This window comes from Manacus candei, unplaced genomic scaffold, assembly GCF_025592945.1.
Source record: "Manacus candei isolate 608988 ecotype Guabito, Panama unplaced genomic scaffold, ASM2559294v1 h1tg000114l, whole genome shotgun sequence".
Classification (NCBI taxonomy): Eukaryota; Metazoa; Chordata; class Aves; order Passeriformes; family Pipridae; genus Manacus; species Manacus candei.
The window spans coordinates 1,024,258-1,051,198 of NW_026138162.1; positions in this window are offsets into that span (position 1 = coordinate 1,024,258).

Here is a 26,941-nt window from a genome sequence, read left to right on the forward strand (position 1 = left end):
GAAAAATCAAACTAATTTTTTTTCTCACTCCAGGCATCTCAAGTATACTTTCCTGTTAACAGACCAACTCTGAAGAGTTTTAAAATTTGGGGGTTGACTTTTCTAGGGATCCCATTAAAGAGCCTAACTTCACACTTAATTTTTCAATCTACATCCATTTGTAGAGGGAAAAAAAAAAAAGAACACCACAGCCCAAACCCAAAGTGTCAATATTTTATTTTTAAAAATAGAAACAAAAGCAAATATATGTAAAAGAAAACAAATAGGTTCAATATCCAATGCTCTGTTGTTATGAAGCACTGCCTGTGAATCTATTTGTCTTTAAAGCTGCCAAGAACTTCAATTACAATTAGTTGAGCTCAAAGCACATGTTTTTGTTGGGTTTTTTTATCAGTGAGAACAACACAAGTTAAGGAAAAGAAACAAGTTCATGCTTAGAATAACTCCAGATCTCAATATTCTATATTTGATCATATTTGATCATAAATACAAAGTTTTATGGACAGGTCCTATCCTTCACTCCAGGTCCTTCCATTTGGTGTGAAGTCTTCACAGTGGACTACTTTCTAATGCTATTCACATAGAAGGGCTAATCACTGGTTTCTGCTAAGCCTCAATAGCAGGACAGTGCAGTGACAGTAGCAGTGGCAGATAGTGCAGTGATAAAACCAGAGGAAGAAAAAAAGAAAAATTGTAGGAGAAACAAAGAAAATGTTGCAAGACTACATAAATAAAAAGGAAGTGCAGAGCTGAAAGGGTAGTTTTCATGTCCTGCTTGTATTTCTACTCACATTTTCTGTACATGTTTTCAGAATCTAAGAAATGAATTCAATTGGAATATCCAGCTGTCGACAAGTGCACAGGATGTAGGATAAGAATTGTATTTTAGAAGAATTTTGTATCCTAAACCCTTTTGGTCTCTTTTGAGCAGAAACCAGTTGCCAAGATAAAGATACTGTCCCAAAAGGGCTGTTTCAAAATTGGTATTTATAACATTATCCAGTGGTTTTGTGATGGGATCAAATACACACTGAGTACAAGGTCAAGTCTACAAAATGAATTGACTTGTGACCTACTTTGGCTTTCAGATTACTCCACCAAGGACAGTTGAAAGGCTAGGTAGCTCATTGCATGTTTTCTTTTAACTTCTTAACCATACCTCTGTCTGAGGTTTCTGGACTTTCAATACCACTAACCCTTGAAATACATTAGAAAAGAGGAAAGCAAACTTTAGCAGTCTGTTCCTTTCTACATATCACAGTATCCTCCTCTGACCAACTAGTCTCCAGTGCTGTGGTGTTAAAAAAGGACTGAAGTCCTGAGAGTTTGTAGAGCCCAGCTGATTTCACGTATTTTTATTTTAACTGTATTTTCTTGAAATAATCAGTTGTCAGGCTGCCTCAGTCTTTAATATCTTGCTGTAGACATCTAAATAAAATGATTCATGCACGCTCTCTCTCTTGATCATAGCTTGGGAGAAACTGGCGACAGATTTAAGCAGGGGCTTTTGCAGGAACATACTGTACCAGATCTCCCAGATATTGTGAAACTAACAAGAGGCTTAAGTTTCAATCTTTTTAGATGACTGCCCCTTAGCCAGAAACAATGTTACATTTAAACCTTTTCCTCTAGGCATTCAGGGAATACAGGAATTGTCATTATGCTGACAAATGACATGCTTTGGATGTATTACCACATGCAAACTTGGAAAAAATACGAGTTATCTGCTGCCAAAACCTTTGTGCCATTGGAGGATTGACTATAACAGTAGAATATGCCACTGTTTGGTCTACATTTAAGATAATTGTCTCACATACCAAAATAAAATCTGTTCAGAAGAACATAAATCTATCTGAAAGTTTTATCAGTTAACTGTATTTTTTGTTTTGATGGTTATTCTTTTTGTGGTATTGCACATCTTCCCATCTCTCCCTAGAGAGATATGTAGTGACAGTATACATTCCAAAACTTTTGGAAGGCTTTGTGCTTGCAATTATGTTTCATTTAGGAAAATAACTGTGAAAAGTAATGTGTCCCTTCCCCAGGTTCAGGGATACCTTTCAGCACATCTACATGGAAGTACATCATCAGATGGACTTTTTGAAAGGTAGAAGTAGTGAATGCAAACAGCACCATTGTACAAGATGAAACAGTAGGTTTAAGCAGAGAAAAATTCTGTTCTCTTTGAATAGCTGTTTGATAACACTGTGTTCACATACCTAGAAATATTTTTGCCTCTGTCAGTTTTTGGGGAAAATTCCTTCCTGAGGTACTGTTCACATATTATATTCTCATTCACATCTATGACACCAGAAGCTATTACTCAAACCTAAAAATTATTTTTCCAGTTGGATAATACAAGATAGATTTCTGTACAGCAAAACGCAGCAAATCCCTTAGAGATGAATCAACCCTTTTTCCATCCCCATACCTCCCTTGATCTCCTAGGGGAAAATTGGCCTCAGAAGTTCCTTACATATTGATTTTTGCATTTCCTTTTAATACCAGTCAATCTATGCAGCTGCAGGAATGAACAGAATTAAGTCTATCAGACAAAATGGCCTATGGGCTGAATAACATAAAAAGCTGGATATAATTGCACAGTAAATGATTGCCCTTGATAAGAAGAAATATTTCATTTTTATAAAAATATTTTACCATTCTAGTTTGTATCTACTGAGATAATAGGGAGAAAACACTAGACAAGGAAAAAGTAGGGGAAAGACAGTGAAGCAGGAATTACTGACTGTGTAATTACGTTAAACTTGACAGTGCTGAGTACTTGAGTTTTGTTGTGCTATTTGTATAAAATCTGAAAAAGAAAATCTGGGCATTTTATAATGGTGTGAAAATACAGATTAGCTTCCCAATCTGCCTCACTCACCTGTAATTATACTTTGTTTTTTAATGAACATGAATTACAGTCTTTCTGCAAAGGTATCATTCACTCCATATAACTGTTGTGTTGTCACTCAATGCATTTAAGACACACAATTCCCATTTTTATGGACTGCTTTGCTTTCTGGAATCAGGTACCTCACTTCAGTTGAGATTTAAAGCCACATCTTGTTCAAATACTGGCAACATTCCTAGGAGAAAACAGGAGAAAAGTTTGTTTAATTGGTGGCAGTGTTTGGTTGCTTTGTCCCCCAATGGGAATATCTGTCTCAGACTTAAACCGTGCAGCTGGGAAAGCCAACCTGAACCTCCAGCTCAGGCTGGCTGCATCCAGACACTGTACTTGTCAGCTAAGGTAATATATGCTAAAGAGTCCAGAGATTTCATGACTTTCTTCTTGAAAGAGCCAGGAGCAGCCTCACTTGAGACTGCACAGCCTGTGCAGAAGAGATCAGATAGTTCAGCCAAAGGCAAACATTAGTATGCTGGTTATACAAATGCACAGTAGAGACTTAGCAGCTTTGTGTTATCCCTTCAGAGCAACATCATTTCATATTGGTGAAAGTTAGCTAATTAGGCATATTAGCTCAGGGCTGGAACCAAATTAAAGCTTAGAGTATGGTACCAAACTAAAGGACTTTACTCAATAGTAGTAGTTTACAGCCAACTTGCTCTCACAGACAAGCAACTGAACATAGTGTAAAAGAAGGAAACCAAGAACATGTATTATCAGCACAGATTATCTGGGACTAGCCTAACACACAGAGTATAAGGCTTTCTGTGCTCACATTTAAGCCATGAGCATCTGGTCTTGGCCATATTTGGTCTACTACCAATGAATGGAGAAATCCGTCATCTGTGGATACCCTAACAGAACTAATATCTTCCAAATAAATGTCTGAGCAAAATAAACGACTAAGGCAAAGCTCTGTTCATTGCACTGCTCCAAAAATAGGTGTATATTAAAATAGAGTCAAGTGTTATACAAAGTGCCCTGGCAACAAGAACTAATATTGCAGCGAGTTGTAAGTCCCAGGAATGTAAAGAGAGTTGGGCAAACAAACTGAACGGCTCAGTTATAAACATGGGCTGCTGCTGCAGAGAAAGGCAACAACCATACTGAAACATGTGAGGGAAACCTCAGCATACTGCAAATCTAATGCACTATCTTTGGGCAAAATATTGCAGAGGAAATAAAAGCTTTGAAACTTTTAGAAAAAGAAGTTGGGTAACTTCAGCTGCACCAGAGACACATGGCTAATAAAGCTGGGACAGTTTCCAGAGTGTGACAGCATGTAAAAATTTTCTGGTGAAAAGGATAATAAAGAAGAAGCTTTCAGCGTTTTAGTCTCTAATTTTGTTATTTGTGAGATACTTACTAGACAGTGCAGTAGAAAACATCACCTCTGGTTGCATATAGCCTTCGGTCCATTTCTCTGTCTGCATCTCTTCAGTACATGTTCCAGGCATAAAATATTTAGATAACTAATAATACTGTCCAAAAAATACTTCAGATGCTTTTTGAGAAGACTATTCTTATTACATGGAAAACAGTTCCAATGGATTTCAACTACGGTGTGCTCTCTGTCTGGATGCTGATAATGAATAGAGCAACACCAGTTATAAATTTTACTACGGAGAGAAGTCCAACTATGCTAATTTATTCCAAGAGAAGCAGTTTGTGGTGACGCATGGCCTTCTTTCTGGACATATTAGCTTGGGTATTTAGAGTCCAGGAACACCTATTTACACTAACATATTTTAAATCTGTGTAGAACTACCGGTTCCTTACGGTTGCTAGTTCTGCATACCTGAACTTCTGGGAACCAGGTGGTTAGAGTCCTCCTAATAAACTTGGGTTATCTGAGCTATCAGTTAGGAAAGACTCACCTTGCAGATGTAATAATCCTAATGAAGATCCCTGTGAACTGTATTGCTATAGACCTACCTGCAGGTTTAAATATAGGCTTATTTTTGCAAAAGTGTCAGTCTTTTCACTTGTCTGATTTTATGTGGTTTTACTATTCACAGTTATCAATAAAGAAAATAAACGGAAATTCAGCACAATAGGTGAATGATAAAAGCAAACAGTCTGTTGGTGTCTTGATTTAGAAAAATTATGAAGAGACAGAAATGGCAAGAATTGCCAGATATCTCCACACCTTTAATTTTTGCAAAAATACCCAGGTATTTTCTTTCAAATGAGAGAAGAATATGGGAAGAGGTTACCTATTTTCCAACTAGGTACATAAAAATCATTAGCGGAAATATATAGCAATCCAAATATTAGGTTACATACGTTTGTGTTCCTATAAAATGATGATTCCACTAATTTTGTTACTACTATGTTTACACTAGGTACAATTTTCCCTCAAAAATTATTTCTCCCTCTCAGCTTTTTTGCAATGGTTTGGTTTTTTTCTCATTATGAGTACCCAAGACCTACTCATTATTCTTTGGCATTTGAAGTGCATTAGATTTATTTTGAAGCAAAGCATGATCCTTTTCTTCTTGATTTTCAGTTAAGCTTCTGATCATAACACAGCTAATATGACTGTAAAAAATAAAGCTTAACTCAATTATCTCTATAGTCTCTATTCACACACAAGGCTGTCTTACCTGCTTCTGGACAGAAATGCTGTGAATTCCTTTGCAATAAAGTCATATAGTCATATATCGTTGCCTCCACGAACATAAAACCAGGAAACAGACAACAACTGACACTTTTATTGTGATATAGTGTTGAACAAGTTCTTTCCATGCCTCAGAGGACCTTAATATTTACCATATTTTTCTTACCTATGTAAACTACAGGATTCTCAGGAATAGCAGAGTATGGGTTTTACCACTGTTGTAAATAAATATTCATTACTTTCTAATAACACAAATGTTTCCTTGCATATTTTCTAATTTATAATTATTTCTGCCTGATAATAGATATACTATATTTCTCTGAATAAATCTGAGGCCCGTTACTCTCAGTGTCTTACTTAGGAGAAAAAAGTTATCTACAAAAACTGAACTAACTGCAGGATCCTGTGGCCACAAAGTACAGTATCACTTGATTTTCTGAAGAATCTTGTTTGAAATTACATAATTTCAAAGGTGACCTCTATAGATCTATTGACCATGGAACCAGAAAAAGGGCTTCCTGGTCTAACTTGCATGACATGGCTATATGACATTTCAGAGTAATTTAGTGCTGAACTAGATCACGTGAATTTAGAAAATGGTTTTTTAAAAATTTTTACATAAAATTACATTATAATTAAAAAGTATTTAGTGATGAAGATTTATCACTTGAACCCTTCTTGAATTGACCACAGAGGTGGCAAAAAGTACATATGATATCTCTAAAATCTCTCTCCACAGTGTTAACCTATAGTCAGTGTTCTAGCTTTGCTAAATAAATCGAAAAGCCCTGCTATCAAATTAATGATAAAACCTTATCATTCTTTGTAACACATCAACTATATTGAGGTTGGATTTCCACACACTGAATATTTTCTCATGCTTTGAATGTTTTGTTTTGACCTTCTTGGACACTTCTAATTAACTTACACTCTCTAGCATTGAAAGTAAAAGATCTGGTGTATTTTTCTATTCAAAGTCTTCCTAGAATAAAACACCAGCACCAAATATTTAGTTTCTTTATTCTTTGAAACATCATTCATGGATCCCACTTATATATGTGTCAAAATCATGTTTGGGATATGATAATATGTGCCTTCTCCTCAGAAATTTTGGAATGTTTGTACTCATATGTGCAGCATGAAAGCAACTCTAATTTCAGGGAATTGTTTCCAATTTCTGCTGAGAAGTCATATAGCAGTTGCAGAGATATTTTATACTTCTTTATCACTGTCTGTGTCAATTAAATAGTTTATATGGCTCTACAGCAAAAAATGTCACCTCTGAGTTTCTTCAGGTAACAGGAGAAAACAAATACAGAGAATTATTTTATAATGAATTGTGTATTTATAAGCATAGTCAGGTGACTACTTTTGTTTCCAAAAAGTGTCCTAATAACACCACAAAAAAATCCCCAGGTCCCGTGAACTACATATTTCACTAAAAGACAATGAGGACAAACCAGACCTTTTCATGCATCCATTACTCTTAACAGATAGAAATACTTTAAATGAAACATACAAAAAAAATGGAAAGGATGACTCTGGATATGAATATATAAATTATCTGTAAGGGAAAGTGGCTAATACTTTTTCCCATTCTGTCCTTCATTTAATTTTCTTAAAAAGGAAAATTAGAACTGTTGTTATCGAGCACATGGTGTCTGGGAAGATTAACAGAAATTTCCTAAAGTCATTTCTGTAATTTGCAAAAGCATTAGTAACATTTAATTAATAATAGTCTCCGTGAAAACAGATTAAGGTAGCACCATCAAGTTTCTTACATTTCTTCTGGCTCCTTTGGGAATCTGTGTGAAGTTAGCACAGACTGAGGCAATTTAATATTTCCTGTAGGGAATACAAATCCATTTGCATTATTATCACCAAATGAAACCTTATTTCAATAACACTCAACATGATTAAAATCTATAAAAATATAGTGCAGATTATATTCTGAGAGAAAAAAAAGTATTAAATATTAGAGTGGCAGTTTGATGGAACACATAAATTTTTTTGCAAGTTGCCAAGTGACCTTATTTATGATTTGTACTAGATAGATATTTTTAGTGTACTGTGTTTTGTCAGGTGTAGGTATGAAGGTGTTGGTAATAATGAAGATGCAGCAGATGACCTCTATGGGAAAAACTGGGGGCTGCCCCACGTCAGACATGGCTGAGTCCAGCCGGATCCAACGGGGACCCTTCCCAGGACACAGCTGATCCTGTCAGCTAAGCTGGTGGTACCTCTGAGAAAACACGTTTAAGAAAGAACAAAATACCCCCTGGCCTTTGAGGACCGAGGAAATAAATGTGTGAGAAGCAATTCTGCAAATCCCAACGTCTGAGAAGATGGAGTGGGAGGAGGTGCCCGAGGTGCTGGAGCAGATTTGCCTGTTGCCAATGGAGAGGGCCATGGCAGAACTGGTATTTCCCTGCAGCCTGTAGAGGACCCCACATCAGAGCATATTCATCAGGTGAATATGGCCTGAAGGAGCAGTGGCCTGCAGAGAAGAGCCCACACTGAGGAAAATTTATCCTGGGGGACTGCAGCCTGTGGAGGACTCACAATGGAGAAGGGAAAAAGAGTGATGAGGAAGGAGCTGCAGAGTGGAACTGTTATGGGATGACTGCAACCCCATTCCCCATTGCCCTGCACTGCTCAGAGGGATTTCCTTGGTAGAGGAGTCAAAAACTAAAGGAAAAAAAAAAGCAGGAGAAGGTGCTTTAATTTTTCTCTTTGTATCTCACCTTCCTACTCCAATTTTAATTGGCAAAAAATTAAATTAATTTTCCCCAAGTAGAGCCTCTTATGCCCATGATGATAATTAGCAAGTGATCTTCCTATCTTTACCTTGACCCACAAGCTTTTCCATCTTATTTTCTCCCTTGTCCTATCAAATATGATGAGTGACATAGTGGTTGGGTGGGTGTCTGGAAGCCAGCCAAGGTCAACCCAGCCCACTGGTGTATGTTATCTTCTGGGTACAGTGGTTTTGATTAGTAAGGCTCAAGCTAGAGTTGCTGAAGGGCATTTCAATGCCAAAATCCCATTAAAATAAATACTCGTGCATTGAAATCAGAATGCAGAAGGAGAAGAAGTAAGAAAATGGGGAAGAAGGCACATTAACCCATTTTAGGGTCTAGGTTTCAGATGATGAAATGAAGTTCTGTGATTTTAGTTTATTTCCATTTCCTTTGGAAATTATTTAAGATTTCTTTTTCAGAACTTAATTAGTGAAACCAAAGTCTCACAGAAGGGCAGCATTTATTGCAATTAAATAGATATAGTAGTAATATGCACAAGTAAGCAGTTTCTAGTCACTACTACATATGCATTGCTCTGGTTCACTTACATATCAATACAAAATTGAATTTAAAGTTCATGAAAATGCATTCCTATAAGAGGATGGGTGCTGATATTCCTATTTTGTATGCAAACACATAAATGAATGGCTTGTCACTGCTTAATGAATTTTCAAAATTTATATGATGTAACAAAATTTCTCTGCATGCAAACACAGTACAAACTGACAGCTTGCAAAAGACCACAACTGATAAGTTATAAACAACAGAGTGAAGATATTAATTTAGATAAATGAAGCTTGTTGAATTAAAAACATATTACATGGTACCTCACCTAATTTGCTTAGTTTTTCAGATGCTGTTTATAGTCACTTCAGCAACTGTGATATATTACTTAAGTTGGAGAAAAAAGTATGGTTTAACAAGTGTATATAACAGATGAAGCCATGATGCTCTCCTAAAAACAACAGCATATTTCCAACACACTTTATTAAGCTGAATTACTGGTAAGGTTCTTAGTTTTGGTTATAATGGTCTAAAAGATTTACTACTGTTTGGATTACTATTGTTTTTTCAAGTGCACAGGAATTTAGAAACAAAATCATGAAAAGCTAGTCTAAATAGGTATCTAAATGACTCTCTTGGGAAACTGTGTAGTGAATTGGCTGAATGAGATTGCAGACATCAGAGGTTTACTGGGCTGCAAATATCCTAAGAACTGAAAAATGAAGGGACTGCTTTGATAACACAGTGCTAATGCTTTTCTTCATACAGATTTTTTGGTAAAGAGTGAGAAAAATCCTTGGCAAAAAGCATTATGTCTGATATATCCTTTGGTATGCTGAGTGCTGTTTTGATGAGAACAATTATAAAGAAAGTATCTGTTGTGAAATCATATACAGTGTAGGTAGCAGCTCACAGGATAATAATTTTTAATTGGACATAGGCACTTTCACCCACTCGGCCTAAGTAAATTTTACCACCTCAAAAAAATATTGTATTTGATATTCACTTTGATTTAGAATGGATTTGGCAGGGAGGAAGCTCAGCTATAGAAGTAAACACTTATAATCTAGGAGAAACTTGTATCGTCAAGAGGAGTGGTTTTTTACAGCTAAAAATGGACTCTAGCTACAAAAGAACAACTGATATTTTAGAAAGTAAACACAAAAATTCTCCTCACCCAACTCTAATGTGCAAATGATTTGACATGTAGAACAAATAACTAGAGTGAGTTTAAACACAGCATCAGCTTGAAGTGTATTGTTTGGTTGAAGTGGGGTAGTAAGTTTTAGACAATTTCAAAATCATCATATGCACATCCATAATTATCCATACAGCTTGGACCAACACTGAATATGTTTCAGGTAACTAGGTCAACTGTAACTTTTAAAATACTCTTTTAATAAAGCAATTCCCTGAAAATGGAAGGTTTACCTGCTGAGAAGTCCCAGAAAAGGGCAGGTATTTTTATTTATATACAGCAGGTGTACTTTGTACACTCACTAATCTGGACACTCAAAGAGCTCCGCTGTCCTTCAGGCATCACAAAGGGCAGTTAGTAATTTATCTCTTAGTCTGCTTATGATTGTGACTTCGTGGCTAATGCTTGTTAAGGCTTGCCTTGGCACAAGACTTGATCATACTGAGATTCTTAACTAGAGCGTACGAGAGGTAGCAAGCATAACACTGACATTGATTATCAAAGAGTAAAAAAAGGTGCCTGACTCATGCAGTGACTGGAACACAAAGATTAAAACATCCTGTTTCCCCAGGCAAGTACTTCATTATTCCCATTACATGGTCTTCCAGTGGTTACTGCCTTCTTTCACATTTTTAGCATGCCCTTCTTAACTGGCTATTATCCATACATTAAGCATACAGTCAAATGCAAGCAATTCTTTTCATCACCACAAAGTAGCAAATAACAAATCAATAAATTTCTTTGTATACATAAATCCATTGTGCAACATCCTTTTGAAGGGTCATGTGTCAGGTCACAAATATTGGTTGTTATTGTCTGAATTACCTGGACATTCACCTGGGAGCACTTAATCACATATACAAATCAAATAATTTTCAAGATGACACATATTTCACTAACCTTGCTTTCATTTAGTGATATAATTCCTGTAGTACAAATCCTTATGCCCTACAATGCTTTCTGCTTTTAACATACCAGTTCTCTTGATGCCCTCAATTTTATTTCAGTTCATTTGCAATAGTACAAAGTCATACATGATTCCTTAACAGACTATTTTGGTTTGACCCCACTTGGACACCAGATGCCCAACAAAGCCCCATCCATCCCCTCCTCAGCTGGGCAGGGAAGAAAAAAAACAACCAAAAGCTCCTGGGTCAAGATAAGGACATGGAGAGATCACTCATCCATGGCTGTCAAGGGCAAAACAGAATCGAACTGGGGAAATTAGAATAATTTATTGCCAAGCAAAGCAGAGTAGGGTAATGAGAGATAAACACAAATCTTAAGACACTATCTCCTTACTCCTCCCTTCTTCCTGGGTTTACCCTTACTCCCAGTTTGCAATATCTCCTCCTCCTCTGAGCTGTGCAGGGTGACCTACCCCTCCTTCTTCTCTGACCTTAGTGTCTGCAGAACTTAGTGTCTGTCTTTTCTCTCACATATTCTCACTCCTCTCTCCAGATGCTGCTGCCCAGAAGTTTTACCCCTTTGTAAATCTGTTATCCCAGAGGTGCTACCACTGCTGCTGATGGGCTCGGCCTTGACCAGCAGCAGGTCCATCTTGAAGCCAGCTGGCATTGGCTTTGTCGAACATGGGGGAAGCTTCTACCAGATTCTCACAGAAGTCACTCCTGTATCCTCCTACTACCAAAACCTTTCCATGCAAACCCCATACAGAGGAGCTTACTTTTTACAAAGTAAGGTAATGCAGACACAGAGAAACTCTAAGAAAAAGCAAAATGGTTTGGGGCTATGAAATATATTTGTTATCTGTTGTCCAATAAAAAAATAGAAAAAATAATCCCAACTCTGATCTGATTCAATAAGAAGCAAAAATGTTAGTAGCACAGCATGGTGTTATTTAATTATAGCCAAAGATTAGTTTTTCAGACTTCTTAAATAAATTCATATTGAACAATCATAGTCCTTACAAAAAATAATTTAGTTTATTTTAAAGAGTCCACATTGTAACAGGCATGTTAATCTATGGAGTGTACTGGTGACTGAAACCGATCTGAAACTGAAACTGAACACTGACTAAGCAGTGTTCCCTCTTACCTTTTTAACTTATTTAAGTTTTTCAGAAAAAAGTAACTATTAAAATTCTACTTTACCACTGTGGATTGTGTTTTCGGCGCTCTCACCCTCATCATCTCTTACTCTCTTTTATATGCTATTTTACATCTTCATTCACACATGTTTTTGCATCTACTTAAACTAAATACACAAAGGACTGCTTTTATGTTTTTAGACTCATTGTTTTACTTGAAGACAAGCTTAATCTCATTACAAAACCGTGGGAGACAACAGCCCCCTTAAAACAAATACTTTAAGGAACTCACTTTAAAAAATGCAGTTAGCTATTCATACGTCATCCTACTGGATACAGCAAGTAGTATCAGAAGGCACACCCTGAATTTAGTGATAGGCAACAGGTTATTCACAGCTTCGCTATTTAATAAGCTTATTCCAGCATTTAGCAACTGGTATCAAAACATATGCTAGAGAGCTACTTTAATTGGCAATGGAATAGTAAAGAGCACTCTTTCCTCAAACAACATTGATCAACATCTTCATCTTAATGAATTGACCATATGGAACTGTCACCTTGAATCACCATACTTAATTGATTTTAAGACTATGAAAGACTCTTCCGCTCATCTTTAACCTGTCCCACGTGACAAATTGTGAGGATTATCTTAGTCAGTTACTGCATCCAATCCAAAAGCTAAGGATGAGCTACAGCATCTCTCTTTCAATGACATGCAACCTCAATATAAAGGTTTTAAGTGAAGAAAAAAATCCACACACTATCTTTCTAAATTTTTTCCATTGACAAATTATTTTCACTACTGACATTTGTTTATTATTTTTATTCCATTCTTGCTTTTGGATATTGCTTTGGCTGTTGGAATGAAGAACAAAAACAGATTTATTATTTATTTTTAAGAAATTATCTTCAAGAAAGACTATACTGTCACATTATCATTCTGTCTTCTCTAATAGGAGATAAAACTTGCATTGATTTAGACTTATGCCTTTTTCTCAATGTCTGAGTTTTCAACTTCCTCTTTGAATTATTAATTCCCTAGTCTGCTGCAATATTCCAGTAAAATAATGCCAAAGGAAGTGATATAAAATCATCCTACTTCTCTTTACAACTTATCCCACTATTTTTAAATCCAGCGGCTGCCTGAGCTCTTCTCAGTACTCTGAGCAAGTGCTTTCACTGTAATGCTGAAACAGTTTAAGCCTCTGTATTGGGTGAATATACTCTCACCTTATACCTCTAGCACATGGTCTTTTTCATCCAGAAGTGCAATGTTACACTGGGATGTATTTCACATATATGTTTTGATATTATCCAGCTTGTTAAGTGATTTGAATTCTTATATAGCATTGATTTGTTTTTCCAAGTGATTACTATTGTCACAGTTACAACTTTGTCAGTGGTAATTTCACACCATATAATTGACAAAATATGTTGAAAATGTTCAACTAAGAATAAGCTCATGTAAGACCTCACGAGAAGTGCCTGCAGTTGCAGGTCTGTAATTTGTAAGCCAATGGACTCTTAGTATTGCTCTAGTATTATTCCATCTAATGAAAATGTAGTGCCACAGTTAATCATAAGTCTCTACAAAAAATGCATCAACGGTTTTACAAACCATAAAGAAAAATATCAGGATATATATGTGTATATATAACTGCCATTATTTATAAATCTGTCATTATTCATAAATCAATTTATTAGGTTACCCCCTTTAAATGTTTTATTAATAATGTCTAATATTGAGTACTTTCTATTTTGCCTTTAATCAAAGTTGGGTGAGCAGGCCAGTAAATACCCAGATCATTTCATTTAGCTATTCAACAGTTATTGAACAGACAGATCTCTGTAAAGTTTTATTAACAATTTTTTGCCAGTGTCTACTTAATAAGAAAACAAATCATAACTTAACATGAATTCTTTATTTCTTATTATACATTAGATAATTATTTATCCTTATACTTTTTACCAAAACTTTCTCTTTGTACCCTTTATCTTTGTCAATAGGTTCCCATACTTCTTAGTTTCTGTTTGATGTTCAGTGGCATTAGCTTCTCCCATCTTCCACTTCTTATAAGTATTTTTATTATTTTTTTTATTTCCTCTTTAAATACTGTGGGTTTTTTTTTTAGTTTAATTTCTTTGGTTTTGATAAGAATAATCTCCCTAATGGTCTGATAGTAAGCTTGACAGCACCTAGTAAAATGCTTTCAAGTAGTATCCAAATGTCATTCATATCTTGCTAAATTCTTACTACTATCTGATTTAGCTGTAAGTAATATTTTTGGCTTTATGATAGGATCTCTTTAAATCATTACATGTATATTTTACTTTTATGTCTACTATTCTATATGTACATTGTAAATGTGATTCACTGGAGCATAATGACAGATGAGGGAAGAGGTTGAGGGAAGAGCTTCCCTGACATGAAGACAAGAAGGTTTTACAGGGACTTAATAGCAGCTTTCCAGTACCTAAGGTGTGGTTATCAATAAGATGAAGCCAGACTCTCTACTGACGTGCATGACAGAATAACGAGTGATAATGAGATGCCAACTCTACATAAGGAAAAAAAATCACTATGGCACTAACCAAGGCTTAGAATAGAGTGCCTGGAAAGGTTGGGAATCTCTGTCGTTGGAGGTTTGTCTGACTGGATGAAGACCTGAGCAGCCCAGTCTGATCTCAGAGTAGATCCTGCTTTAAGCAGCAGGCTGGACCAAAGACCCTCAAAGGTCCCATACGGCCTGGATTATTCTAATTCTGTGATAAACTCGCTTATAACTCTACCAGCAATTCCCTCTTCCTGTCAGAATGAGAATTATGTTAGCATTTCACTGGGTTGGTTATGAACATGCTTTAGATTTTGATTTTTAGAAAAGAAGATGCTTAGAAATTTTAGGATTTTTAGAATTAGCCATGTGATACCATCAGTTCTTGTAATTCTTAGTAGATTGCCTACAATAACACAAATTCATTAAACATGTGAATGCCTTTTCCAGACTTCCCCTTGTTTGTGTTGTATAGTATGTAGGCTATTCTCTATAATCTCTGTGAAATCACCACTGCATGTGTAGAACGTTTTGTCAAACAATCATTTAAAAACTTAAATCTTTGTACGTTGCCGATAGCAAGCTGTGATAGAGTCACAAATTAGCATTCAACAGTTGTATTAATACCTTGTCAGAGGAGTTCAGGTAATGCTGGTTGAGCAATATTCTGTTGACACAAACTACTTGGTTTCCAGGTCCTGGGGCAGTTTGTTAACCTTTTTGTAGCTTGGCTGAAGTCTATTTGCTGTGTCCTGTAAGCCGGGTTGATACTGAACATACAATATCCTCTTCTGCTGAATGTTACGCACATAAATCTTGTCTGCTGACATGATGAGGGCCCTTATGGTGCAGATTCAGTCCTCTGAGCTATTAAAGAATTTTGTTTTCAGGATTTAATGATTTAAAAGGAAAAAAATAACTCCTTTTCTCCAAACAGTCATTTTTGCTCAATTTTCTTTTTTTCATCGATCAGAAAAACGTCTGAGCATGCACACCTTTAGATGACATCGAAAGCTAACACCTTAAAGATAATTACTCCCATAATACTGACCTTTTCAATGTGGTGCTAGTGTTGATGTCTTAAAGTGACTTTAAATATTCATGCCAATGAATTTTCTTTGCTTTCATGTCTGAATTCATGACTCCTTGCATAAACAACCTCAGTAATATGCCTGCAGGCTTCTGACTCTTCCCATAAAACCAATCACGCTAGCAATCTCATTTTGAAGTTCTATTAAAAGTGGGATAGGCAAGAGTTCTTGGATTACCATAATCCAGACAGAACTTGCTACATACAACTGAAGCATAAAACTTTTCCTGTTACATGGTCTAACAGCTGAGATGGAGACATTTGACAGGACTTGGCCTGCAATTTTGTCTGTAATACATTACTGTACTGGTCATTAACTCTCCAGGCTTTGGCTTTACTGTTCAAAGTCTGCACTCAGTATATATTTTCTCTGTGTAGCCTGGGAGTAAACTGAAGGGGATGTTGGTATAACTTATAGCTGAAATTTTACACTGTAACACAAGAAAAATGCAATAAGGTATGTCTTTGTCACCGCATGAACAAAAGCACACCCTCAAAAGCACATCTATTTCTAAAGAGGCATGAGTAGCTTGGTTAATGTTATCTCCCTCTGTTTCATCACATGGATCTTCTTTTTAGCCTGCTTTTTATATCTTCATCTCTACTTCAGGAAAATCATATAAATCCCTACTCTCACTTGTGGGAAATAAACAGTGGATTGTCTTTAGAACAGAGTAGATACAGATCTACATCTCTGTACTGTTCTCAAAACATTCAAAACCAAGGAACTGGTTTCATTCTGCATCTCTTCAGTGCTAGGTGAAATTATCTGTAATGCAAGACCAAATAATTTTGACATCATCAGAACCCTCTGATTCAGCTCAATGGAAATCCCAAACCTACTTATTAGTAGATACCTTAGGAGGGGAGGAGAGGGAGACAGGGAGAAAGAATTTGCATCCAACTACTCCACATATAGTTTTTCTCTGAGTATCTTCTGGCCATTGTCAGAGACAGAAAATTGGAAAGTTTTACATTCTCATAGTGTCTTGGGGACTTATTAAGGTAACAATATTTGAGATTCGAAGACTAGAAAAACAAAAAAATTAATTTGGGAAAATGACCACATATTAGAAGAAATTTTATTACCTTTCTAATGAAGATTTCATGCTAATATAGGAAAAGAGGCATCTCTGTTAACCCGTGGTGGTTGCTAGCTGGTTGTAGGCAAGAGGTATGTTTTCAAATCATATTAGAGCAATACTAGTTTTAAGTCATTTCAGCCATCTAAAAGCTAGGCATCTAAACAATTCTTCTTACACATAGTCCTTCTCTTTAAATATTTGGGAGTAGTAAAGAGCAATTGATGCATCTCACATGCCCTGTTAGGTACCCACGGAGTGGATCTCTGCATGGGGTTACATTTAGAGACAAACTAGAAATTAAAAGACATTGGAAGATTGTTAGTAGAGGAACAAATAAGTTAAAGATGGAAAATACATCCATTAATAACTGAGGAATCAGAATTTTCAGGTCTTAAAATTTTAGGTAAACAAATTTTGGCTCCTAAAGTTCTTCTCTTCTTAAATTCTGCACTGAGAATTTTTGTTGAGCAGGCTTTTGTAGTGATTGGTCATATGACGTTCTCTTCCGTGTTTTTATTTGTGCTCTCAATTATAGACAGGCAACACCTTCTTAGTAGACAGGCAACACCTTTTATACTAGAAAGCTGCTCAAAGTAGCAAGCCCACACTTGGAGATCAATTATTTTAATTTTTCTGATGTGGAATAAATGTACATGCTATTTTCACCACAAATTTTAATTAATCCAAATCAAATTTCATATGTAAGCTGTCAGAGGAAATGCCCAACCCATTTGTGAGAGTATAGTTACCTAATGTAATGTGAAGAAGCCTCTGCTTGCTATTATTTTGTTTAGCCATCATAGTTGTTTAATTACATTCTTTTGATGTCAGTAAAATAATTCAACTTCCCCTGAAGACATTGAGGGGTATCTGCTATATTGAAAAAAGTATTTTCCCATGCTACAATTTAAGTTTTAAGCATAACTGCTTACACAACACACATCTGTATCTTTTCTCTGTTCAAAGTAAATTTTATGCTCAAATAAGAACTTAGCTGTTATATTTTGCTTTTAAAGTACGGTCAGCAATACACATAACAAAATGTATATTTTCATAGCAAAGAACCCAATAGCTGGAGATATATTTGGAAGTTGTTCTAATGGTGCAATTTCAAATGATTATATTTCATTCCATAAGAATTTTGCTATATATCTAAACAGTAGAAGCCAGAGCATAGCTCATAATTTATAACTATATTTGAAATTTAGCAGCTGGGTCAGCATATTTAATGGTGTATAAAACTACGAATTTAGTCTGGGTCTGTGATTTTCTAATTCATTTTTGGTTACACATGGGCTATAGCACTGAGATTAGTAGTATTAAAGCATGTCTAAATAAGAAATGGAAGCAATTAATTTCAAAACACTAAAGACAAACCATCATACCAAATGTTTCTCTCTATATATTTCTCTTGTGCTGTATCCAATTGCAGTTGAAACTATTATACTTTTAAAAAAATATTTTATAGGTAAGTAGAAATTATAGAATTCCTGAGTTTTGTAATCTTTCCTATAAAATATACAAACGAAAATATTACTTTTCACTGGTCATTGTTTGCTAAAAAAAGCAAAAGGCAAATAAAAAATACAGGCTTCTAAATCTGTTTTTTAATACTTACCCTTCAAATAACATTGAGTACACTAATGGAAATCTAATATAGACATTGAAACAAACAAATTACAAACCCAAGGCCTCACTAAAGGTATCCATAGGTTTTTGACAGATTCAAATTAAATCTAAATCCAACTTAATACAAATCTTTCCTCAGTTAAGTAGCTGTATAGTTATGAAACTGATGCTGTGCTGCAACAGCAACATATAGTAACACATGTAAAGTTTTATAACCATAAATATAAATACAGAAATACAAATTCATCCTACTTAATTTCAGGTGTTTTAATGTCTCAGGTGAGTGTGCTTATCTCTTTCCATTAACTGTTGGGAATTTCTAGGAAGTCTAGAAATTTTACTTAGAGTAGGTTTAAGCATTAATATTAGGTGAGATATATTCCACTGTAAAAATTTCCATCTCTATTCTACAAAAACCTTGGTATAGGAAGTAATTTAAGGTGCAGGAACCCAGATTAATTTTTTTTATTTGTAATTTTTATTACTAACTTATTGTAATACTGTTATATGTTGCTGATAATGTCGGAACGGCCAAAGTGACACGAAAAAAGGTTCCAGCAAAGTTTATTCCAAGGAAAAAGGAGGGACAGCCGCCCGGGGCTGCTGTGCAGCCCCTTAAGTACAGTTTTCGAACACACGTAATGCACACAGATAGGACAGTTCAAACTTTCACACCAGAATTCTTACAGCTAATAGGTGCATTTTCTAAATTCTACTTTCTCACAGCAACTTTGCTCTTTCTCAGAACAGCCCAGTTCTTTCCCACAAGAGTCCCGAGCACCTGCTCTTATTTTTCTCTCATGTTGATGTTTTTCCCAACCATTCTCGTTCAAAACAGGTCCTTGTTCTCATGAGACAGTGCTCCCGTTTTCATGAGACAGTGTTCTCTGTTCCCACGGGACAGCTTCTTCAGGATGCATCAGTATGTTGTCAGGATCAGGGCCTCCATTTTCAGTCCTCTCTTTTCAGTCCATCTCAGGGGTATACTTTGATCTGGTCAACATCTATTGCTTCGTCAGTGTGTGCCAAGGTGCTGACAGACCCGCTGTCACCCGTGACAGTTATAAAATATAAAATGACAATATGTACTACAAAATAACAGTAAAGGAATATTAATGTGTAGAAGAAATGAGAATGAAAATTCTGACTACTACTATCATACTCCTTTTGTGTATATGTCTTATATTGTTATTATCATAATAGGTCTCCGGTTTTTGAACCTAACATATTCTACTATTAAATATTCTCATGGTCTGTAAAAATATATTTTATTAAGTAAACCAGTGAATTACTCTCATTGCATATGCCATTTGTTTCATATGCAATGAAATACATCTATTTCTTGTGCCTAATAAATTCAATTAGGGAAATGTAAATACAAAATACTTAATTTTTCCCCAGAAGTGGTACATGACTAGCAACTATAATTTAGTACAAGCTATGAGACTTAAATTTCACATTATCTATTCTTCAACTACTAGAATTCATTCCACTGGGTTTAGAGCTTGACGCAAATACTTAAGAACGAATAGCATTATAAATTGCTATTATAACTAGAATTTAAGATACATTTACTTAAAATAAATGACACTTATCCAAAGCTCCAAGTAGACTAGCTTATTAATAACACAATACAGAATATAACATCCACATCAATTCAATTGGAAACTCAGCAAACAGGAAACATACAGACACTCTTTTCCAACCTCTCATCTTTGTGAGATGTACACTTTCCAACACCTTTATTTGTGCTCTCTCAAAATTATGTCCTTTGCAACCTGAAAAAGAAGATTATTGTCATCAGGAAGTTACAGACTCAGGTGGTGCTAGAGGCAATGTTTACAGTCCTAGAGCAGTTATAGAGAACACATATGTGTACAGGGAGAAGGGAAAAGAAAAGGAATAAGGGAGGGGAGAATGCGAAGAAATCAGCATTGAAGTCTCTCCTAGCAACAGATGTGATAATATGAAATTTGATAATACAATATTTTGAAGGTTTACATGATTTACAATATCCTAAACAGCTTCTGGAAACAATTAAGCAACCAGTGCAGACCTTAGAAGATGTGATGCTGCCTGCCTCACACAAATTGATAGTTCACTAATTTAAATGCTTTTATTCCTTATCATTTTCAGTCCTTGACTGCTTATATCAGCTTGATGCAATAGTATAATTTCAAAGCAGCAATAGAATAAAAAACAGTAGCAAAAAGCTGCTTTCAAAAGATGGCTGATTACTAAGCAAACACAGATCATAATATTCTTACTGGGTAAGGATCACCAAACAGTAGTTAGGAAGCCTAAAATTGTCCTAAATTCCCATTTTTATGAATTTTAGCAAGCAATGGCAGATTAATTCTCAGTCATCTTCTGTTTCCTTTTTCTGTATCTGTTTCCATAACTCATTATTTGATATCTGCGTTCTGACAATCTCAGTCATGGTCTCAGACAAGTCACTCCCTTTCATGCCTCTGGTTCAGGTAGATAATATGTACAGTCCTTTATTGCAATGTCCAAGCCTCAGACACAGGACTGCATGCAAGCAGTTCCCTGGTAATATCATTTCCTCTGCCTCCTAACAACTCCCTTAACAACCAAAATACACACTAAAGACAAAAAGTGGAATCTATACTTGAGACCTCTCTTTGGATAGACTATTACCTGAGATTTCATTTAACGGCAAGAATGAAGAATTATTCTGTTTGCTTTTGTCAAGGTCTTCAGGTGTATCCTAAAGTTAATCAGCAGAACAGATCAGCAGACTTCATGAAACATCAGTGTGGATATCTGATCATTATCTGTTTCCCAGAGGAAAACTTCAATTGTCTATCTGACTTACATGTCTATCTGACACGTTTTATGTGGAAATCAATTTTATAATTTCTGAGCAAGTAAATTACTCTTCTAAATAACAACCAAACCTTAGGTATGTTTGGTTGATGTTGAGTCAATGTGACCTTGAGAGCTATGGCTATACTCTGAGAGCCACAATTTATAGTTGACAAGCTAATAATGGGGGCTAAGACAGTTTTAAAAAAGATCAACACTCTTTTAAAAAATAATTTATTGTTTTACAATACTGCCACAGGTAAAATAGTAAATTGTGAGTGAAGCTATGATGAGTGATTGTTTGGTAGTCTGGCTGTATATCAAAATTTTTTTTACAGTGTACGATTAGATGAATAAAGGGTGAACTGTCAATACATTTAATTTCTAAAATATCATAAAAAAAAAGTAAGATTATTAATACAACACAGCATCATTGGACCCATAACTATTCGTGCTATACTCCTTGAGGACATTTAATAATCACCTTTTGAGTTTTAGTATTCATTCGCTCATTCATTTTCACAACGTATAACTATGCTTTTCTTGCCAGGTTTAAATATCCAGGGTTGAACTAAATTCAACTGAATCAGCAGCTAAAGCTTTACCCAGAAATCTGGGAAAATGCATGCCTGTTTTTGGAATCACAAAGAAAGCCATAAATCCCCTCTTAAAAACATTGCATCTGCAGATAGCTAAAAACAACTTTACATCAGGAGAATACAAGACCAAGTTGTAAGACACAAGAACAAATCTACCACTTGTCTGTCTTACAAACAAAATAACTTCTTGGTGATGTCGTGATCCACTGCACCTGGTACCCAACCTTCCAGATTCCACATCCAGTAGACCATTGTTTCTTTGAACATTCCTCACTCTTCTAACATATCACATTCAGAGTACACCAATAATAATGTCTCAGAGATGCAGTGTATGTGTGTCTGGCTACGTCATCACACTTCATGTGTTGATATAGAAACACTTCAGGTGAGGAACACTGTAGCCAATACCTCCTGAAGCAGAATGAGGGATCTTAGGAGTGCTGGTTTTCTTAAGTTTTGGCACATCATCCCATCACTCATCACTGGCAAGCCTAGTTTTGTTCCTTTCCCTCTTCCAAGCTAATTTAACACTCTATCAATAAGTCTCACTAGCTCCTGCACTAGAACTCTTTTTTTCCCTTCTGAGATAGGTGTATGCAATCAGGTATCAATAGACCAGGTGTTGAGTAGATGATCCCATGGTCAAAAAAGCTCAATTTTTTCTGATCACACCAACCTCAGAGTCACTCACTGACCTGATAGATCTGCCTATTCTTATCAATATTATTCCTCATTACTGAAAGAGTCGAGGAAATTACTACCTCTGCTCCTGATCCCTCCACCAACCATCTCAGGACCCTGAAATCTCTTTTGATTGGCCTCATATTTCTCTTTGTTATTTCATTGCTGTCAGTTTGAACAATCAATAGCAGAAAATAAGCAGAGTGTGTTCTTAGACTGAGAGTCTTCCAGTAATGTCTCTTACTTGAGCCCTTGGGACACAGCAGACCTTCCCTGTGGCTTGGGTCTGGCCTGCATATCCAGCCCTCCATTCCCCTAAGAAGGGAACCTCTTATTACAGTTGACCTACTTTTCCTGTTAACAGAGGAGGTCTTCATGCAGGGTACAGGTGATGTTGTTTTAGGAGGCCTGACAATACCAGAAGGACCTTTGCCCACCTCATCAGTTGTCTGGCCTTTTAGTTCCAGAGCCTCATACCTGTTGTAGAAGGTACCAGTCCTACCTGTCAAATTCTGAGAAGGAGGAAGAACCTTCCTCCTGGTACATGACTCGCTTCTGGCCTTCATCTTTAACAGACCCTTGAGTAACAGTCCTTTGACTAATTACCCTGCAGGGTTCTGAGTTCACCTGCTTCTCCACTGCAATGGAGGTTTGAGACTCCCAAGAGTCTTGAGGCTGTAGCGTCTCTGAAAATAATTGGTCCTCTCTCTTGCTCGTTCACCTGAATACTACAAAGCCTGTTCACTTCCTCCTGTAGCTCCTCCACCTGGTGACACAGCTCTTCATCCACAGCACACCTTCTGCAAATGAATAGTTTGTTGGACCCAGTCTCATGAAGAGGCATCACGTGCTCCTTGATCCGGAGAGCTGTGTCTACGATCAGCAGGTCTGTCTGTCTGGAGGCTGTGACACAGCTAGTTCAGTGCCTCCTGCAGCTACCAGGGACAGAGCTTTATGGTACGTCAACACCTTAACTGAGGAAGCTTAAATTAATATGTTTATAAGACTGGGGCTGAAAGGATCTCTTTGCTCTTCCTTATCAGCTACTGAGTCTGTTTGCTGCCTTTATTGGCTGCTCCCGCATGGTCAGAGAAGAGCCCTTCCTGCTCACCCTGCCTGTACGAACTGTTGTGCCACACCCTCCCTGTTGTGCTGCACCCATTTGCCCACTCCTGTTTGCTGCACTCTGGGTTGCTCAAGCTCCCTGGAGCCCTTTAAAAGTGTCCCAACTGCTCAGCACTGTCCCCTCCTCACCTGGTTGGCGGCCAAGGTCTGCAACCTAATATTATCTCCTGGTCACCTTTTCACAAGAAAAATGAAGGTATTATGGATTCATGAACATTCAGAAGATGAGCAAAAGACTGTGTTTAAAAAACTAAAGCATCAGCTAACCAAAATTTGTTAGCAGAAGGCAGAAGAGATTTTTATTCAGTTCAGTGAAACTGATTCAGAAAATCAGCACGTTTGCCCTCAGTTTAACTAAGAAAATACAGAGAAACGTCAGTTAATAAGACAACATTTCTGTTCCACTGAATCACTGCTGCCCAAAGGTACAACAGCTCAGTTCCTACAGTAAAGCAACATAGGAATTAGATTTAATGTAATTGTCTAATTCCATCCATGTTGCTTTGACCATTGCAGACAGCTGATTTAGCCAAAGTTCCAAGAATTTAATGGTAGCTTTTACACTGAGCTTCAGGAATGGAAGTGGTTTCTTCATCTTCTTACATGACTCATCAAACTAATCTTTTCATCCTTTTAGGCATTTTTCTATCTGTTCTGTGAAGATTCAGATGTTCAAAACAAAAAAAGATGAGTCTATTAACTCATGCCTTTAATTTTTGTTTTGTTTACAGTCTTTTTAAACAAGAGTCTCAGAAACAAAGGTACTTTTGTGAATGTTTTCTGTTCTTCTGCTCATTTTGTTAAAGCTTGCAAAACTCCCAGGTACCTACTCTGAGATAAATAGGTAATAAAAAAAAGGGTGATTTGACTTGAAAATAGATAGATGTACAGGAAGAAGAAGAATGACTGTGTTCAAATAGAATCTTTCAGACAGGTATGTATGCCTAAAGATAAAAATAACTTTTTAAAAATAACATCACCCCTTAATTAAAATATAATAAATATCACAAAAATACAAAACATAAAATTACAAATTTGTTATTTGTTATATAACATATATTTGTTATATATATGTTATATATAACATTTATTGACTTTGAAGTTGGCTAGATTCATCACTATTTTGCTTTTTAAACATCCCTTTTTTAAAAAAAAAATATTTTTTCCTCAAGTTTTGAAATCTGGACTATGTCACACTAACAATATCATATATGTATCTACAGTAAAAATAGAAAAGACTCTTGAGAAGCCAAAACCCATATCCTGTCACCTTTAAGTGATCTCTGTCTAAACTCTACTTACATAGTTTTAAGAATCCTGATTTTATGCTTCTCCAATATTTCACTCTCCTTAGCGATAAAAATTTTGCTCCAAATGCAAACCAGACCTTTTCTTGGTGATTATGCTCTCATTTTTTCTTCCATCCACCATGGATACAGAGAACAGACTGTGCTCTTTTTCTGAAGGCACTTTGCATTTAAGTGAAACTCAGTGACCTAGGAAAACCCTACTGCACATTGCACAAGTTACATATTTTCTTGAGCACAGAAGTTCAAGGTGCTATACTATGGCAACTTCTAGGACCTGCAGTGACATAGGAATGCATTTCAGTTCACTAGGGACTGGGTAGACTATAGAGGTGGGCAGTCACTAACAATATGAAATTTAGAAAGAACTAATGCCAGATTCTGCACCTGGGATGGGGTAATCCTGGTTATATGTGCAAATTGGGGGGTGAGAGACTGGAGAGCAACACTGTGGAATGAGATCTGGGGATTTCGTTGGATGACAAGTTGAGTATGAGACAACAGTGTGAGCTGGAAGCAAAACCAGCCAGTTGTGATCAGGGATCTACCAAGCACAACATAGTTGGTCAGTCTAAGGAGGTGCACTGGAGTGACCCCACCTTGGGCACTGTGTGCATTTTTGGGTGCCTCAATATAAGAAGGAAATCATACTACTAGAGTACCTGTAGAGGAGAGGAACCAAGATAGAGAAAGGCCTTAAGGACAACGTTCCTGAGGAGTGACTGAGTCACTTAGATTGTTCAGCTTGGAGAAGGCTGAGGTGTGCCCTCATCACACTCTAAACCTTTCTCAAGGGAATCGGCAGATGACATACCAATCTCCTCTTTCTGCTGAGCAGCTATGGGACACAAACTGCATCAGGGGAAGTTCAGAATGGACATCATTCTTCACCGAGAGGGTGGTCAGTCACAAGAAGAGGTTTTACAGGGAAGTGGTCATGGCATCAAGCATTTCAGAATTCAAGGAGCATCTGAATGATTGTCTTAGTCACACCGCTTAGTTTTAGGTAGTCCTGAAAGGGTCAGGGAGTTGGACTCAATGATCCTTATGGGTCTCTTCAAACTCAAATTATTTATCATTCTATGATTCTAAAAGTGGGAAAAAAATGCAGTACTGGATGACTTAAAGTGGCAAATGATATTTTGTATTAATGAAAGATGAAGAAGGGGATAAAAGCAATGGTAGTTTTGAAAGTAAACCCAAGTATCATATTTTGGTAAAGGAGACTGTGTTTCGGGCTACAAAGCAATGTGTGACATAGGCAGGGGCATATTCTCTACAACAGCACAGAAAAATGCAAGCAATATTTATACAAGCACACAGTTTTATATTAGTCAATGTCAGAAAAAAAGATGCAACAAGTCTTAGTTGAAATTACACAATTTTTAACTGTATAGCTGCAGGAAAAACTTCAAGTATTTTATAGTATGGGAGAATGAAATGTTTGTTTGTTCTTTTGAAGACTTATCAACAATAAATAAGAACACAGAGACAACTTGAGAATAATATTGAACACAGTGGGGATCCTTTCAGTTAATACAAATAACTTAAGCGTGGGTGTCAAGAGAAGAGGACCAGACTCTTTTCACAGAACCACAGAATGGGTAAAGTTGGACAGGACCACAGTGGTTCATCTAGTCCAACCTCCTTGCTCAAGCAGGTTCATTCTAGAGCACATTGCACAGGATTGTGTCCAGATGACTCTTTAAAATTTCCAGAGAAGGAGACTCTACAACCTCTCCGGGCAATCTATTCCAATGTGCAGTCACCTGCACAGTAAAGAAGTTCTTCCCCATATCCAGGTGGAACTTCCCGTGCGTCAGTTTGTACCTGTTGCCTCTTGTCCTGTTGCTTAGCACCACGGAGGAGAGCCTGGTTCCATCCTCTTGACACCCTCCCTTCAGATCTTGTACACATTAATGAGGTCATCTCTCAGTCATCTCTTCTTGAGGCTGAACAG